The following is a 16826-nucleotide window of genomic DNA, read 5'->3' as shown; positions in this document are numbered from 1 at the left end:
AAAATATATACCGGCGTATAAGGCGACCGGGCGTATAAGACGACCCCCAACTGTCACCTTATACGCCGGTAATACAGTGGAGCAAAGAATAAAAATCATTACTTACGTTTTTAGATGATCTGCGGCGCTCCTGCAGGCTGTCACTCCCTCCTAATCCACGGCAAAGTATTCCTTTCTCCACGAAAGGCTTTAAATCCCTGCCTCCAGAAGCACACGTGCCTTCAGCCAATCACAGCCAATGACAATGATGTCATTGAATGGCTGTGATTGGCTGTGTTTCTGGAGGCGGGGATTTCAAGGCTTGAAATCCCCGCCTCCAGAAACACAGCCAATCACAGCCATTCAATGACATCATTGTCATTGGCTGTGATTGGCTGAAGGCACATGTGCTTCTGGAGGCAGGGATTTAAAGCCTTTCGTGGAGAAAGGAATACTTTGCCGTGGATTAGGAGGGAGTGACAGCCTGCAGGAGCGCCGCAGATCATCTAAAAACGTAAGTAATGATTTTTATTCTTTGCTCCACTGTATTACCGGCGTATAAGGTGACAGTTGGGGGGTCGTCTTATACGCCCGGTCGCCTTATACGCCGGTATATATTTTTAGTGTAACACATTTCTGGATGAATTGCAGGAAAGGGGTTATATATTTAACCCCTTTCCGACCATTCATCCTGCGATCGCGGGCAGCCCATTGCATTCAGTGGAACCTGCTGTATTGCTGGCTCCATTGAATTCAATGGGCAAACATCGTTCTTCTCTGCTACAGCTGTTACAGCTGTGGCAGAGGAGAACGATCTTTATGCTGACAGTGGGGGGGGGGGGCACTCTTGCCGCTATTGTGGCTTAATAGTGGGACCTGTGAACTTGAGATGCAGCCCACCATGTAGCCCCTCGCCTGCCCTATCCGTCACTGTGTCATTCCCATCACTTTCTTGAATTGCCCAGATTTTCACACATGAAAACCTTAGCGAGCATCGGCGAAATACAAAAATGTTCGGGTCGCCCATTGACTTCAATGGGGTTCGTTATTCGAAACGAACACCCGGACATCGCGGGAAGTTCGTTCCGGATAACGAACACCCGAACATTTTGGTGTTCGCTCATCTCTACAAGTCATCAATTTATCAGATCATGCGCTCACAGAGGTTGAAAAGCGATTGCTGGAGAGGGGGCTGTCCTTCGTCCCCACGACCAAATTTGATCCGTTCGTGTGGGTGAAGGACATCTCCCTCTTCACTCACAAATTACGCTGACATACCAGGCCTAGAGGCTCTCCAGGCATTAGAGGATGAAAACTTGAGACCAGTGGGGTCAGGCCCATTTACCAACTTCAAACCATCTAGCACATGTAACCCCCCTGCCTGCCCATGCCCTGAACTTGATATTTTTGAAAGACTGGTTATTAGCGATCTGAAATCAACAAAAATCCCTCGGAGAACCCACCCTAATCTACCTCATAGGGAAAGTGAATCTCTGAAACAACTGGAATCCAACACGTCACTGGTTATTAAACCCGACGATAAAGGCGGGAACGTCGTTATCATGAACAGAGAACAATAAGTTGAGATGTGTCATAACCTTTTAAGTGATGACTCCACATATAGAATACTATCACGTGATCCGACCATCCCCTTTCTGTCTGAGCTGCGGACGATCCTATTTAGAGCACTTGAAATGGGTTGTATTGACAAGAAGGAATATGAATTTATGTATCAATCAAACCTTACGGTGGCAACTTTCTATGCCCTCCCAAAAATCCAAAAAGGGGTTAATCCCCTTTGAGGCAGACCCATTGTGTCGGGAGTGGACAATTTGACTCAAAATATGAGCATATACACCGATGAAATATTACGACCATTTGTTCTCTCACTTAGGTCCTATGTCTGCCCCACAATGGACGTACTTCACCTATTGGAGGACATATCGATTAGTACTGACACCCTACTAGCCACATTAGACATAGAGTCACTTTACAGCTCTATTCCACATGATATTGGTATTAAAGCCACAAAATACTTCCTACCACAGAGAGGTTCGCAATTCACACAGCATAACCAGTGCGTGTTGGATTTCCTTCAATTCATTCTCTCACACAATTTTTTCCTTTTTGATACTAAGTACTTCCACCAGCTCAGGGGTACGGCGATGGGGACATCATGTGCCCCATCATACGCTAATCTGTACCTGGGTTGGTGGGAGGAAAAGTACGTCTATGCCAATGATGAATGGTCTGAACATATCGTCTTGTGGCTACGCTACATTGATGATGTGTTATTGTTTTGGAAAGACACCGAATTGTCTTTTAGCAACTTCATTGACTCACTGAATGTGAACGATTTGAATTTACGCATCACGTCGGAAATTAATACAACATCTGTGGCATTCCTGGATCTTTTGATCACGAAAAATACTAACGGTCTAATTTCATCTACTCTATACCGCAAGACTACGGCCACAAACAGTCTTTTAAGTTGGGATAGCTATAATCCCTTTCCTTTGAAGAAAGGGATACCCAAAGGCCAATTTTTGCGTATTAGGCGTAACTGCTCAGACGACCAGGATTTCCACAATGAGAGCCACAAATTGAGACAGCGCTTCCGAGAGAGAAACTACCCGGATGATGTCATCAATAGTGCATATATCAATGCCACACAACAGGCGAGAACAGAGCTATTAGTTCTGCACTGTCGCTCGACGTCTCAAATATCTTGCATCATAGGTACGTACGATACGGGTACCAAACAAGTTCTTCAGATACTTCAACACTATTGGGACATTTTAACGGATGATGCTGATCTCTCTGACATGATACCACTAACACCAATGATCACATTCAGGAGGGGGCACAACTTAAAAGACCATCTGGTCAAAAGTCATTTGTCACCAAATAACCCCCAAAAGGGCTAATTGACTTCTGGCCTTGGGGTTTTTTGCCTTCCTCTGGATTAACACAGTAGGATAGACAGGCTGGACTAGATGGACAATGTCTTCATTCGGCCTTACATACTATGTTACTATGTTACTATGTTACCATCAATGACTCAAAAGACCTGGCTAGATTCGGCAAGGCCAGCAGGGACTTTTCTCTTTCATGGATGTGCAGCTTGCCCCTTCATCTTGAAAAGTAAGTCTTTCACAAGTGCAAGCACACACCAGACGTACCAAAACCGTAGTTTCATCAACTGCCGAACTACTAATGTAGTATATATGGCTTCCTGTTCATGTACAAGGAATTGCGTCGGTAAAACAATACAACAATTTCGCCACCGTATCCTCGGACATCTTGGTAATATTCCATGCCATGAATCCACTCCTTTGGCGGACCATCTCTAGACAGTACATAGTGGCGACACTACCTCATTGAAATTCCAAGGGGTAGATGTGCTCTGCACCAATGCACGCCACGGTAACATAGACAAAAAATTGCTTCAAAAGGAAGCCTCCTGGATTTTTAGACTGGACACTGTTTCTCCAGCCGGTCTAAATGCTAACTTAAATTTCAACTGCTTTCTATAAAAAACTCCTTTGATGCTTTTCAGTTCCCCTTCTGATACTGAGCGCCTGTGCGGAATATAATATCTCCTTCATCTATATAGATCACCCTAGGGCATCTTTCTCTGGGCTTGCCTTACACCTATAATGAGCTCTTTGATAGTGTATGACATCCAATCATTTATCTATACAGGCTTTACTATCGCCCCGAATCTTTGCGATTGACGCAAACACATTCCTGTAACATTACATTAAATAACTCCTTTTACTAACTATGATCAACCTATCATTTGGGACTGATGGGCAAAATTTTCCCCTGATGGGCAATTAGCCGCTAGACACACTGAATGGGCACAAGTTTGCCATTTCAAAGGACCCTGCGATTTAGTTTACACTCATTGCACCAGCCAGCATAGTCGGGTGTGGAACGTCACACCTTCACCGTGTTATTACACTTACGCGCATGCGCTTTGCTGTGTGTGATTTTTTTCAATGGAGTTTATTCTCCATTAATGAGTGGTCACATGATGAGCAGCGTTGCGTCATCACGTTCGTACGCACTGTGCGCAGGTGCCCTCCCTGTTTTGGAGTACTCCGCCGACGTGCGTCATGACGTCATCACGTCATGACATGCTACGCGCATGCGCCCGATCTCCTCACAGCAGACCACCGATAGGAGCGTAACTATCAGGATTCTCCCACGATCGGTAGGTACTAAAAGCAATCGATAGCTACCACTATATGGCTATACCGCCCAGCCATATGATCTAGACATTATATAATCTAGCACCTGTTTCTAAATAGAGGTTTTCTTACTTATTATGTATAGGCGGATCTCAACATCCCTGGCCACACCTACACTTTTCCAAGTGGCTGATACAATGGACACATCCCTAATAGGAGGCCCCACTAGGACTTAAATAACGGGGCTGAATGTCAGAGCTCATATACCTGCCGCTTACCATCTGAGCCGCAGGCGCTACCATTTATTATTTTTATCCTATACTCTCTCTCTCTTGGCTACTTTGCCTGCAGACTAGTTAGCTGTTTAGGGGTCACTCTACCTATGCTGTAGAGCTGACCCACCACTAAATACTAAGTAGGCAGCAGCAGCAACCTTTTCTCTATCATTTCTATTCTTAATTGAATACCTGCTAGTTCTCCTGTGAGCATCTCTATACTAGTTAGTTGGTTAGAGGTCGCTTTACTTACGTTGTAGAGTCAACCCACCACTCAATACTAGAGTAGGCAGCAGCAGTAACCTTCTCTCCATCATTTCCATTCTTAATTGATTTTCTGCAGGTTCTCCTCTGAGCATCTCTATAATAGTCTTAAGCCTCTCTATTCTCTTATTCAAGAGATAAGGAAACTCTGCTATTGCTGACTCCTTGTGGCTGGAGTAACTATTGAGCATAGTCATAGCCAATTGAGGGATGATAATTTAGCGGCACTTAATTTGACCACTTCAGTGTGAATTCTGATCACTCACACATATTTATCAGTGCCGCTACTCTATCTCCATTATATACGACAAGCATCATCTTTGTAGGGATTATTTATGCTCTGAGAGCTATACACTATTGATTCTCTGCCAATTTGGCAATGAGCTCCTGATGAACTGCTCATAATTTAAGCAGGGAAATGCGTCGAGCAACTCACCTATTTCGAACATTATGGACTCTGTAATATCCTCTCAAGCAAATCTCTCATCTACTATTAAATACCTATTTTAGGACTGTACGTTTTCCGATATTACAAGACTAGCACCTCTGTTCTACTTTCTCTATATATAATGGTCTACCAGTACCTAACATATGCGCTAGCTAGGACAGCTACATCAAGATACAATTATTATTCTCACTACGCAGTGATGGCCCATCTTGCTCCCCCCTTTTTGAGGCTACACATGTATACCGTCGTATACTTTTGAGATATATAGGAACATACTCCTTCAATGTTATATCCATTTATAAATGCACTACCTCACAGTCCCCATATTTCAAATTCGGGACTAACCTCTATTTAAGTAGAACCAGAATATCAAGTGAAGCTAGTCCACTATTTCATCGATGGAGACTGTTTGTTTGACACAGCTCCAATATTAATGTCTTGTTGTCTTGTCGTTTTGTGTTTGTCGAAGGGTTGGCCCAGATTTTTTAGCTGATTTTCCTAATAAAATTTTGTCGCTTTAGTCTATATCTGTGAAGGACAACTCAAATATTAAAAAGCAGCAATGAGGACACTGGAGGAGCAGAACGTGCCTCAGAGAGCTTCTGGTCGTATCTACTGGTCCCGGCAACATCGGTACCCCTTCAGAGCCCTAAGCAGCTGCCAAGGACCGGGCGGCCCTCTGCTTGCTATCAGGGAGCCCCATACCTGCCACCTCGGGGACCTCTACCACCACCGTGCCTAGCTGACTCCAGAGCCCCGGCCTGAGGTTCCGGCCACTGCAGACATTACAGGGACCCGGACGCACAGGCTTCTGAGCCATCTCCAGCGGAAGAGGCTCCCGACAGACCCCGCCTGCCCATTACTCCTGGTCCGAACACTATCCCAGCGAGCTCCAAATGCTTAATTTTGCAGGGGCAGAGCCAGTACCTGCAGCCCCGTAGCCCTGCACCACCAGGATTTACACAACAAGCTGCTAAGGCCTGTTAGGACATGGAGCCATGATCTTAAGTTTGGGCTGGCCTACACTTGGCTAGTGGTGTCATATTCTCTCTTTAATTACTGGGACCTACTCCAAGATACAGACTGGGAGACTGCTAATACTAATTACTGCTGCTGTTTCAACGATTGGGACTATTCTTGACTGCTCACAATCTGGGGGAGTAGGGCTGTATTAGCAAAAGTTCAAAAGAGGGTGAGAGCAAAACCAATTAACCCTTCATAGGTCGATGCTATCAGAAATTACGGAGAACCAAATTGGCCCTGATCTAATCCCCCCTGGAACAGTTAACACTTATGGATACTGAATAACTTAAAGGGGTTGTCCCGCGAAAGCAAGTGGGTCTATACACTTCTGTATGGCCATATTAATGCACTTTGTAATGTACATTGTGCATTAATTATGAGCCATACAGAAGTTATCAGAAGTTTTTCACTTACCTGCTCCGTTGCTATCGTCCTCGTTTCCATGGAGCCGCCTAATTTTCGGCGTCTAATGGCCAAATTAGACGCGCTTGCGCAGTCCGGGTCTTCTTCTCTTCTCAATGGGGCTCCGTGTAGCTCTGTGTAGCTCCGCCCCGTCACGTGCCGATTCCAGCCAATCAGGAGGCTGGAATCGGCAATGGACCGCACAGAAGAGCTGCGGTCCACGGAGGGAGAAGATCCCGGCGGCCATCTTCAACCGGTAAGTAAGAAGTCACCGGAGCGCGGGGATTCAGGTAAGCGCTGTGCGGTGTTCCTTTTTAACCCCTGCATCGGGGTTGTCTCGCGCCGAACGGGGGGGGGGGGGGGGGTTTAAAAAAAAAAACGTTTTGGCGCGGGACAACCCCTTTAATCTATTGAGGAGCCACATCCATGTTATGAACCTGCTACTAATTATTTACTGATCTTAGAGACCGAGCAATGTTTTTAACCCCTGTACATCCATTTCATGAGACCGCCAGAACCAGAGAGATCTGAATATGGATGGATATCTAAGTAAATGTAGTGCAGGCACGCCGGCATTGTCAACCCACCAGTCCGATTCGGAAAAAACTACTGCAACTGGAAAACAAAAAAACAAACCCTGTAAAAATACTAAGGAAAAAGAACATAAAGGATCTCAGCAGCCTCCATCGCTGCCAAAATCTGCTCCACTTTGTGACGCAGCTATGCCTGAACCTCACTTAGAGGAGTCGGACATTTCTTCCCCGCTAGCCTCTCCATCAGCTACCTGGATATCCGACAACATGGAGAGAACACAGGCGATGGCAGAGGAGGTGTCAAAACTACTCCTCCCTCTGTTTGACAGTGAATTGGAGAAGCTGCATAAATTCATCCACTCAGCACTATCACAAATTTCTGGCAACACCCAAAGACTTGTAGAACTGGAGGCGAAGACCCAAAATACAGAACAAACGATCATATCTCTGGAGGCCTAATTACAGAGATGCCAGTCAGAAACTGAAGAGCTTCGAGAAAAACTTGATGACCTATAAAATAGACATCGTCACAACAATTTGCATTTTGTAGGAATACCCAAGTCAGTGACTAACAACCAACTTATTGCCTACTTGATCAGGGATCTTCCATGAGCTATTCAACTCAACATGCCTACTGATCCTCTAACGATAGAGAGAGCTCATCGTATTGGACCACCTAGGGATGACCACAATAATGGTAGAGCCAGACCTTGTCCATTTATAACTAAGTATATGCACTGGGCAACAAAAGAAGCTATTCTGCAAGCATACAGATGCCATGGTGATCTGCTAATTCAAGGGGTGAAGATTCTGCTATTTCAGGATTTCTCAGCAGCGGTCTCGCAAAGACACAAGTTTTTCCCCCTGATATGCCAGATTCTTCATGAAAGGAACACTAATTTCCAGCTTCTGTATCTCGCAAAGCTTCGCATCCAAGACGGCAATAGATCCTTTATTTTCAACCCCCTGGAGGAAGCCAGAAGGCATATGCACCTAGAAGAGGCTGGGGACTGGGGCTCGTATGCATGAAGGGATGCACTTTCAGTTTCATTCTCCCTTATACTCTTATGTTTAGTAAATGCTGATGTTAATTGTTATTACAGTTTTTTTTTTCTAATCCGACCTGCTTGACTTTCAGAGATTGGTTCTATGAGGGGGATGCGGGGCCCTCTCGGCACGGCACAAGCATTATTCAGTTGTACCTGTGGCTCGCTGGGACCAAAAGGTGCAACGACAGATGTGAGGCATATATCAAGGTAACTATACCTAGATCACATACCCAATTATGCCTACACACACAGAAGTAGAAGGATTTAAAACATCCACAGCTTTACGATTTCTTTCCTGGAACATAGTAGGACTTAACACTCCCATCAAGCAGAAAAAAGTCATCATGCACTTAAAATGCCACAAACCAGATATCATTTTACTACAAGAAACACTCTGGAAGCAGATAGGACGTGGGGACCTATGGGCACCATGAATAGAATCTTGCTACACAGCATCACATACAGCTGCGGCCCGAGGTGTTGCTACACTGATCAGGAAAGGCAGACCCACAGGGCAGATATCCTGTATTGTGAATACCTATAGACTCACAAATATACTGCCTGGTGAAGATTTATGCCCCTAATGTAGACCAATTGGTTTTCTATTCCGCCCTTATACAAGCATTAGAGCCGAACTTAACAGACTGTTTAATTATCTGAGATGATTTTAATAATGTGCAGAACGACTCCTTTGATAGGACAGGCTCCACCATACAACTATTATCGACCACACACGCACTATTGATACTGATAGACCAACTCAATCTATGTGACCTGGCAACTGCTTAACACTGCCAGAAGGGGATACACCTGTTGTTCTAATGCACACCATTCCTCCTCACATATAGATTTTTTTCCTCATATCAAACTCTCTTTTTGATCAACATCGCCAATCCACAATTCACCCAATAGTTCTTTGTGACCATGCACCAGTCACACTGGAGCTTCAACTGGTTCCTTCCCAGGGATGATCACAGCTATGGCGTTTCTCTGCTTTTCTATGGGGTTCAGAAGATTTCAGAGCGTACTTGAGACTCCACTGGAATAATTATGCAGATGATAATAGGGAACACGAGGACGATATAGCACTGTTTTGGTTGGCCTCCAAGGCTGTAATGTGAGGTCATATCATAGGTTAAATTTTCCTATGGATGGAGCAAGTTTTACAAGGAGTTTGCGGCACTGTACGCTTCCCTGTTAGCGGACCAGAAAGAACACATAGATTCGCCAAATGATAACTCGTATGAAACATTCCTGACAGCGAAACATCTCCTGGACACATTTGTACACACCCATTCACATTGGCTGATTCAACTAACAAGAAATACATTTTATAGATGGGGCAACAGAATGGGATGTTTATTTACTAACCTAGCGAAACAGCGTCAACCACAAAAGCCAATTTTAGCCCTAAAACACCCCACCACTGGTAATATTGTAACTAACCAGGGGGAGGTAACTCAGATATTATATCACTATTTTGAGGATCTCTACAGGGCAGAACCATCTAATATTCAAGACATACATGCTTTTTTTGGACATGGTTGGCCTACCTAGGCTTACAGATGAACAAATAACTATGTTAGAGGCTGCCATACAAGAGGAAGAGGAAGAGGAGTGATGTCAGCAGGAGGAAAGTCACCGGGACCAGACGGATTCTTGGCGGAATGTTTCAAAATACTTTCAGCAGACCTAGTACTGACGCTTACCCTACTTTATAATGCAATATATTTAAGCAGAGCTCAGATAAATGATTTTTGGACCTCTAGAACTATTTGCTTTCCAAGCCTATCAAAGATCCTGCTGACCCCTGCTCTTACAAAGCAATAGCCTTACTTAACTATGATTACAAAATTCTGTCCAAAATATTAGCTGACAGGCTTCAGTCTATTCTCCGCTCTATACTCAACTCATCCCTGAAGGGTTTCACACAAGAACAAAGTGCTTTGAAAAATATTAGAGAAACAATAGCGGTGACTGTAGTTGCACAAAACCCTGATAGCCCGGTCACAATGCTTTTGAGTCTAGACGCTGAGAAAGCTTTCGATAAAGTGGCCTGGCCATTTTTAAATATGGTTCTTAGGCAACGTAGTTTTGGACGAACTTTTGTTAACTATGTAAATATGATGCATACAAATGCCACTACCACCCTTACCATCAATGGATTCAATACACCAATAACTGATTTATTCAGAGGGGCCATTCAGCGGTGTCCCCTCTCTCCACTACTCTTCAATATGTCTATAGACCCATTGCTCTGGTATTTAACATCCACAGCATTCTTTACAGGTGTTCATTGCGCTGATTCGGAAATCAAGGTAGAGGCCATTGCGGATGATATACTTCTAATGATTAGTAATCCCGAAGAGGCCTTGGTACCTCTAATACAAGAAATCTGGAAAATTGGCAGGCTTTCCCGTTATACTTTACATCTAGACAAAACCAAAACCCTACTGCTCATAGGAACAACTAAACCATTGTGGACAACCCAATGTCCCTTTCACTGGGAAAAACACTCCATACAATATTTGGGAATATACGTTACAAGATACTCTTCTAGATTATATAAAACAAATATAGAACCCTATATTAAAAAATTGGAAATAAGTCTAAATTTTTGGAAAAATTTCTCGCTGTCCTTTCTGAGGACTGCTAATGTTCTAAAAATGACCCCTGTCTGCTATATATCCTCCATTCTCTGCCCATATTTTTAAAATTAAAGGATGTGAAAAAGATCAACCATCTACATAGAAACTTTATCTGGGGTGGGAAGAGGCCGTGTATAGCTCTCAAAACATTGCAAAAGCATAAAACCAATGGTGGAATCAACTTCCCACATATCAGGGACTATAACCACATATAAGGGACTTCCCACATATAAGGGACTATAACCTAGCATCACATGCTCACATTATCCATGACTGGTTGTACTCCCAATCGAACTTCACAAATATAATTCTGGAGCAAAGAATGTCTGCCCCAACACAGCTGAAAAATGTTCTTCACCTTCCATACACAGAACTGCTGGAGACTGTTAAGTGTAACCCCTAGATACTTACTGCATAAAAGGTGTGGGGCAAGTGACATCCCAACAGTCATACATCCCCTCACATATACCCATACCTGTCATTAAAAAATCAATTTTCAGGACAATAACCCCCACAAGATTTTTCTTGACTGGCATGCCCGGGGAATCGACTATAGAGATAAATTGCTACACAAAAAAGAAAAACGTATCCTGTCCCACAAGGAACTGAAACAGAAATTCCCTAAACTGTTAATCCCAATATTTTCTTATTCACAGACTAGGAATTATGTCCAACAGCTTTTGCCGCAGTTCCAAGAGTTTGACTGAACATTGATGGGTTGTACTTGGATTTCTAGGCCAGTGTCTACGTGTGGACTGATCTCTAGGTTATACAGATCAATCTGTGATACGTGGGTGCTGGATGACATAGACCCTGGAGTCAGAAAATAGTCTATTGAAGACCCATATTTAACCCCCACAATGATAACAGCGTCAATGTCATTGGCTTATAAATATTCGCCCTCGGCCAGATTCTTGGAAATGAGGTTGCAGGTTGCCCATACATCTTACCTTAGTCCTGTGAGAGACTATTATATGGGACTCTACCGCACCTAAAACTGTTTCAAATGCAAGGCATCAAATGCCAATCTGTTCCATAGTCTATGGACTTGTCCTCTGATAGAGGCTTTCTGGTCCCGAGTCCATAACTACACCACTAAACACCTGACGACCTTCTGTCCGCAGGAGCCCCTGTGGGCGATTTTTGGTTATTTGGACCCAAATAAATACTGTTATTCAATGGGGGCTCTCAAACTCTTGCACTTCATGGCAGCAGCAGGTCTGAAGGCTATCTTGCAGACATGGTTACAGCCGGCAGCCCCTCCCTTTAAACTGTTTCTTTACAAGCTAGCCTTCTTGTTTCAAATGGGTTGGGCTGAAACATCATTCTTTAAGGAGAAAACGGCACCGTCCTTTTTTATGACCTGGGGGAGCTTTATCCAAATGCTGCCACGGAGAATTAGAGAAAAACTTAAAAACTATTTCTATTACACGTGTTGGTTCCAGGAGCAACTGGCATCAGGGGGTCCACCCCTCTAGGGTGTTCTATTTGCTGTGCTGGTGCAGTGGAGGGCCCTCCGCATCTACTGCTGCATCTCCAGAGTGTATTTCAGTGGTTTGCTTTATATACATGGATATGTTGCTGCTATTTTCTGGAGACCAGACACAAACTATCCTATTCCCATCGGATGGAAGAGGAGACAATCTGTAGCTCTGTGGTCATAGCAGGTTTGGTTCTTCTCTTTTTTTTAGTTTATGTTTTTTTTCTTAATTCTAATTTTATTTTTTTTTGCTTAAAAAACAAGAAAACTGTTTATCGGGACTGCATCTATCTATATATTTGCTGCTGGGCAGTCAGATGCTGCTCTATGGGTCTTACCAACTTATCACAGAGACGGGAAGTCTATATGTAAATTTTTCTTAAAAGCTCTTCACAGGTATAGACTAAAAGAATATAGTTTATTAGAAACTCTTAAAAACATATACGGGCTGACTAACAGTACTAACATACATTAACACAAAAAAGAGGAGAAGATATATTTAGGTGCAAGTTTGAATTATGCATCCAATGTCTCCAATGTAGATAATGGTCACAATAGCATGGTCAGTATAAGTGGATAACTTTAGTGCATATACAGAGTTCCTGCACTGAATGACTGGTGACAGTCGTATGTAGAGGTCGCAGAGAACTACGGCTCTGAATGACTGGTGAAGTCACAGAGAAATACGGCTCAATGCGTTTCTCCGCTCGCTTTAGAGCGGTTCATCAGGAGCCACAGATGTATATTTGACCAAAAAATCTTTAGTGGGATTAATAGCGTCAATCATTTAATTGACTAAGCTATCTTCCTCTTTTAGGATATATAATCAGCAGGATTAAATTGGCAAGAAAGTGGGTTGTCTGCGAAGATGTCGCCAACAGGTATATATATATACCAGACACCATTAGACAAAAAGCCAGCACGGTACGATGGTATAGTGGCTACGTTGGTAAAGAAGGAAGGAGGACTTGGATAAAGAACTTGTGCACTGACAGTAGTCACAAGTCAGATGCGTGTTTAGATATGTCAGCTATAAGGATCCTGTATTTAGCGCTGTATACCTATCCTCCTACAAGTGTTGCAATGTTAGCAGCACTAATGTAGAGTTTCTAGTCATATGCACTGACATTAATAGAAAGTCAGGTGCATGTTCAGATAGGTCAGCTAAAGAGGATCCTGTATTTAAAGCTGCATACCTATCCTCCTAAGAGTGTTGCAATGTCAGCAACACTAATGTAGAAATGCTAGACTCCTATTGTGAGGGTTATGAACATATTAATTTATATATGTATGTATCTTTGATATACGTTTCCGGAGGCTTTAGGCCTAAATTGTACACTCTATTCTGTGTCCTATGAAAAGCTCTGATAAATGCTTGTACATTTAGGTTAGTACTTAATTACATTAAGTAGAGGTGTAATCTTAAATGTCCATCATGTCTCCAAGATCTTGTTAATCTTGTTACAATGATCAAAGGATAATGGAATGCTTCGATCATTAACTGCTGTCTAGAGCATGTCATTAAAATGTAGATTGTGATAAAGAATCAAGGTACTAGACAGTCAGTCTACATTCCAACAAAAGAAGCCATGTTTATTGAGAAAACGCAATTATTCACCACCTTAGTACTTTGACCTCAGTATAACAGATTGAACTTTGTAACACTAGCCTTTGCACTGATACGCCTACTGATACGCCTACTGATACGCCTACTGATACTCCATCTATTTTTTGTATAAGAAATGACAATGTACAGAATAAACACAGATTGCTTCTAGACACAGGCCTGATCTCTGTGTTTCATTGCTTTCTCACGGCGGCCGCCATAACCACCTCTGATTTGGAGCCTCACAGCATATTGACGGAACATTGAATTCCCTAACAGTAATTGGTGCCCAGAACGTGGGGCTTGAAGGAACAAGAGGACCACCTGCACCTCAAACCCCCCCGGACCCAGATGGGATAAGGAGCCACTCGGAACCACGGATTTACAAAAACTGCGCAGTAAGGTAAGGCTTTATCTTGCCACAATCTATCCGTGCTTCTTGGCTGCTCCTTTCCTGTCCGAGGGGTAAGAAGTGCATGCCTCTTATAAATCTTCAAGCTTTTTAAGAATTCATATGGTGGGCTGAATATGCTGTGCAGGTGTTCTTTAACTGATATTGTCTTTATTTGTTACTTTGCATGGTCAGTGAACAGAATATGAAACCCTCTTGCCGATCTCTGGAAGGCATGGTATAAATTGTACCAGGGAAGCCTAAAATTTTCAGGGGATAAAATCCCTGATGGGAGCCTCTTATAGGTATAAGAGAAGTAGTTGAGACGGGGGAAAAATAAGCAGGGTTGGGAGGTACCGACACTTACAGACAAGTGAGGAAGTACTGACACTTAAAAAGTAGTAACTGACATTCAAATGTTTTTGTCTTTATGTGTGCCTGTTTATGCACGAGTGAGTGATTGATGAGTTGACCTGATCGGCGGAACCTGACCTCCGGGGTGCAAATATAAATCTCTGTGTCCCGTGTTAACAGGAACCTGATCAGTGACGCTGAAAGGAGTCCCTAACAAGGCCATGAGTCTGGACAGGGCCCCCTGGAGTTCCGTTTGTATATTTCAACGGTCAGGGGATTGTTTTATGTGTGTGAAAGGATAAAATAATAAGCCTCTTGGTGTACATAAACCGCCAGCCATGGGCAATACTGCTGGTAAAGAGGATAAGGTATGGAAGACAGCTAAAGAAATTGTACAAGAAAGAGAAGGCAGAGCTGCAGTTGGTAGAGGATGTGATAAATTGTTTAAGCACATAGGATATAAAGGGACAGGAGTATTAGATCTCCAGCAGTGGGAAAGGTTTTCAGACAGTCATGCTGGGTGGGCAAAAGATAATGGATTACAGGAAATGTTGAATAGTTGGAAAAAGGCAAGTAGAGATATAGAAGATGCAGGATATCAGAGAAATGAATTCAAAGGACAGATATATTATGCTCCCCCATTGCCAGGTCAGTTCCCTCTTCCACCTCCACCCCCTCCTTCATCTCAATTCCAACAGTCTCCCCCACCCTATGCCAAGCCATCCACTCCAAGGTCAAACACTGGACAGGAGGGATGGACCTGCTGGCATTGTGGACAACAAAACCCGGATTGGAGAGAGAGCTGCCCTGCTTGCGGAGCTCCTCGGCACAAACCAGTTATGCCTATGCTCACTAGATCCAAGGCTAGTGAGTGGAAGCAGGGAGAAGAGGACAAGGAGGAGATGCAGGGAGCGGAGAGTGGTATAGGAGCTGATGTAACACAGGGGGAAGGCAGAAGGAGCCAATATGATATGACCTCACAAAAAGTTAAATATAGACCATGGACACCTCAAGAGCATATGTCACTTATACAGCAATTACCAGACCCCATGACCAGACCTATGCCTTTCTTTAGACAGATAGCACAAATACAAGACACATACTCTGCAACATCAGCTGATCTGGGTCCTTTGATTATGTTAAAAACAGGGGAGGCAGTGGGAACTATAATTTTAAATTATGTGAAAGACTATTGTGGCACAGATTGGGATAAAATTAAACATAGAGAATTAAAAAGTGGTAAGATATTTTTAATTGGTCTAGAACGTTGGGCAAAAGAAAAATTAAAAGAATCCTCCCTGTCTCTTTCTAATGTCACACAAAAGAAGGATGAAAGTGTAGAGCAATTTTATGCCCGCCTTCAACAACGTTGGTCAGATCTGGGGTATAGGGGCATACAAGAATTGAGTGACCATGTACTTAGCATGGCCTTTGTAGAGGGGTTGCGAGAACCCTTGAGGTCTAAACTCATGGATAACAAGCCTGAGTGGAGACAATATGAAGCAGCAGGCCTGGTGCAAGCAGCCAAGGGCATTGAACTAAATTTAAAAATCAAAAAAGGACATAGCTCTGTTATGATAGCACAATACAGCACAGGAGAGAACAAAATAAAACGGGGCACCCATCCCAAACATAACCTTAAGTGCCATTTCTGTGGTAAGCCTGGGCACTTTAAACGGGAGTGTAGAAAATTCCTCCAGCAGAGGGGTAGTGAACAACCCACAAAAGCACGAGTCGCCAAGGGAGAAATAGAAAACCAAGATTGAATAGTCGGCGACCCTCTGCCCTTCTTCCCCATGAGCAATGTAAAAGAGGGTGTGGCCATTTTTCTTAAAGGGGAAGTACTCAATAAGGAAATTCCTTTCCTTGTTGATACAGGGGCAGCAACCTCAGTCATCCAAAGCCACCTAATTCCTCCAGTATACCGGCAAAATACAGCTCAAACTGTTGTAGGTCTTGAAGGAGTTCCTAAGAAACTTCAGGAAACAGACCCTCTCCCCATAAAATTCAGAGACCAGACAGTTTTAACAAAACTATTGGTGAGTGATGATATTCCACTGTCAGTTATGGGCACAGACATACTCTCTGCCCTGTCAGCTTCCATTCAGTTTACTGAAGAAGGAATAGTGCAGATTGATTTTGCAAAAACAAACGCAGAACAATTTTGCCAGATGGTGG

The sequence above is a fragment of the Eleutherodactylus coqui genome, chromosome 12 (genome assembly GCF_035609145.1).
Source record: "Eleutherodactylus coqui strain aEleCoq1 chromosome 12, aEleCoq1.hap1, whole genome shotgun sequence".
Taxonomy (NCBI): domain Eukaryota; kingdom Metazoa; phylum Chordata; class Amphibia; order Anura; family Eleutherodactylidae; genus Eleutherodactylus; species Eleutherodactylus coqui.
This window is presented reverse-complemented; position numbering follows the sequence as displayed.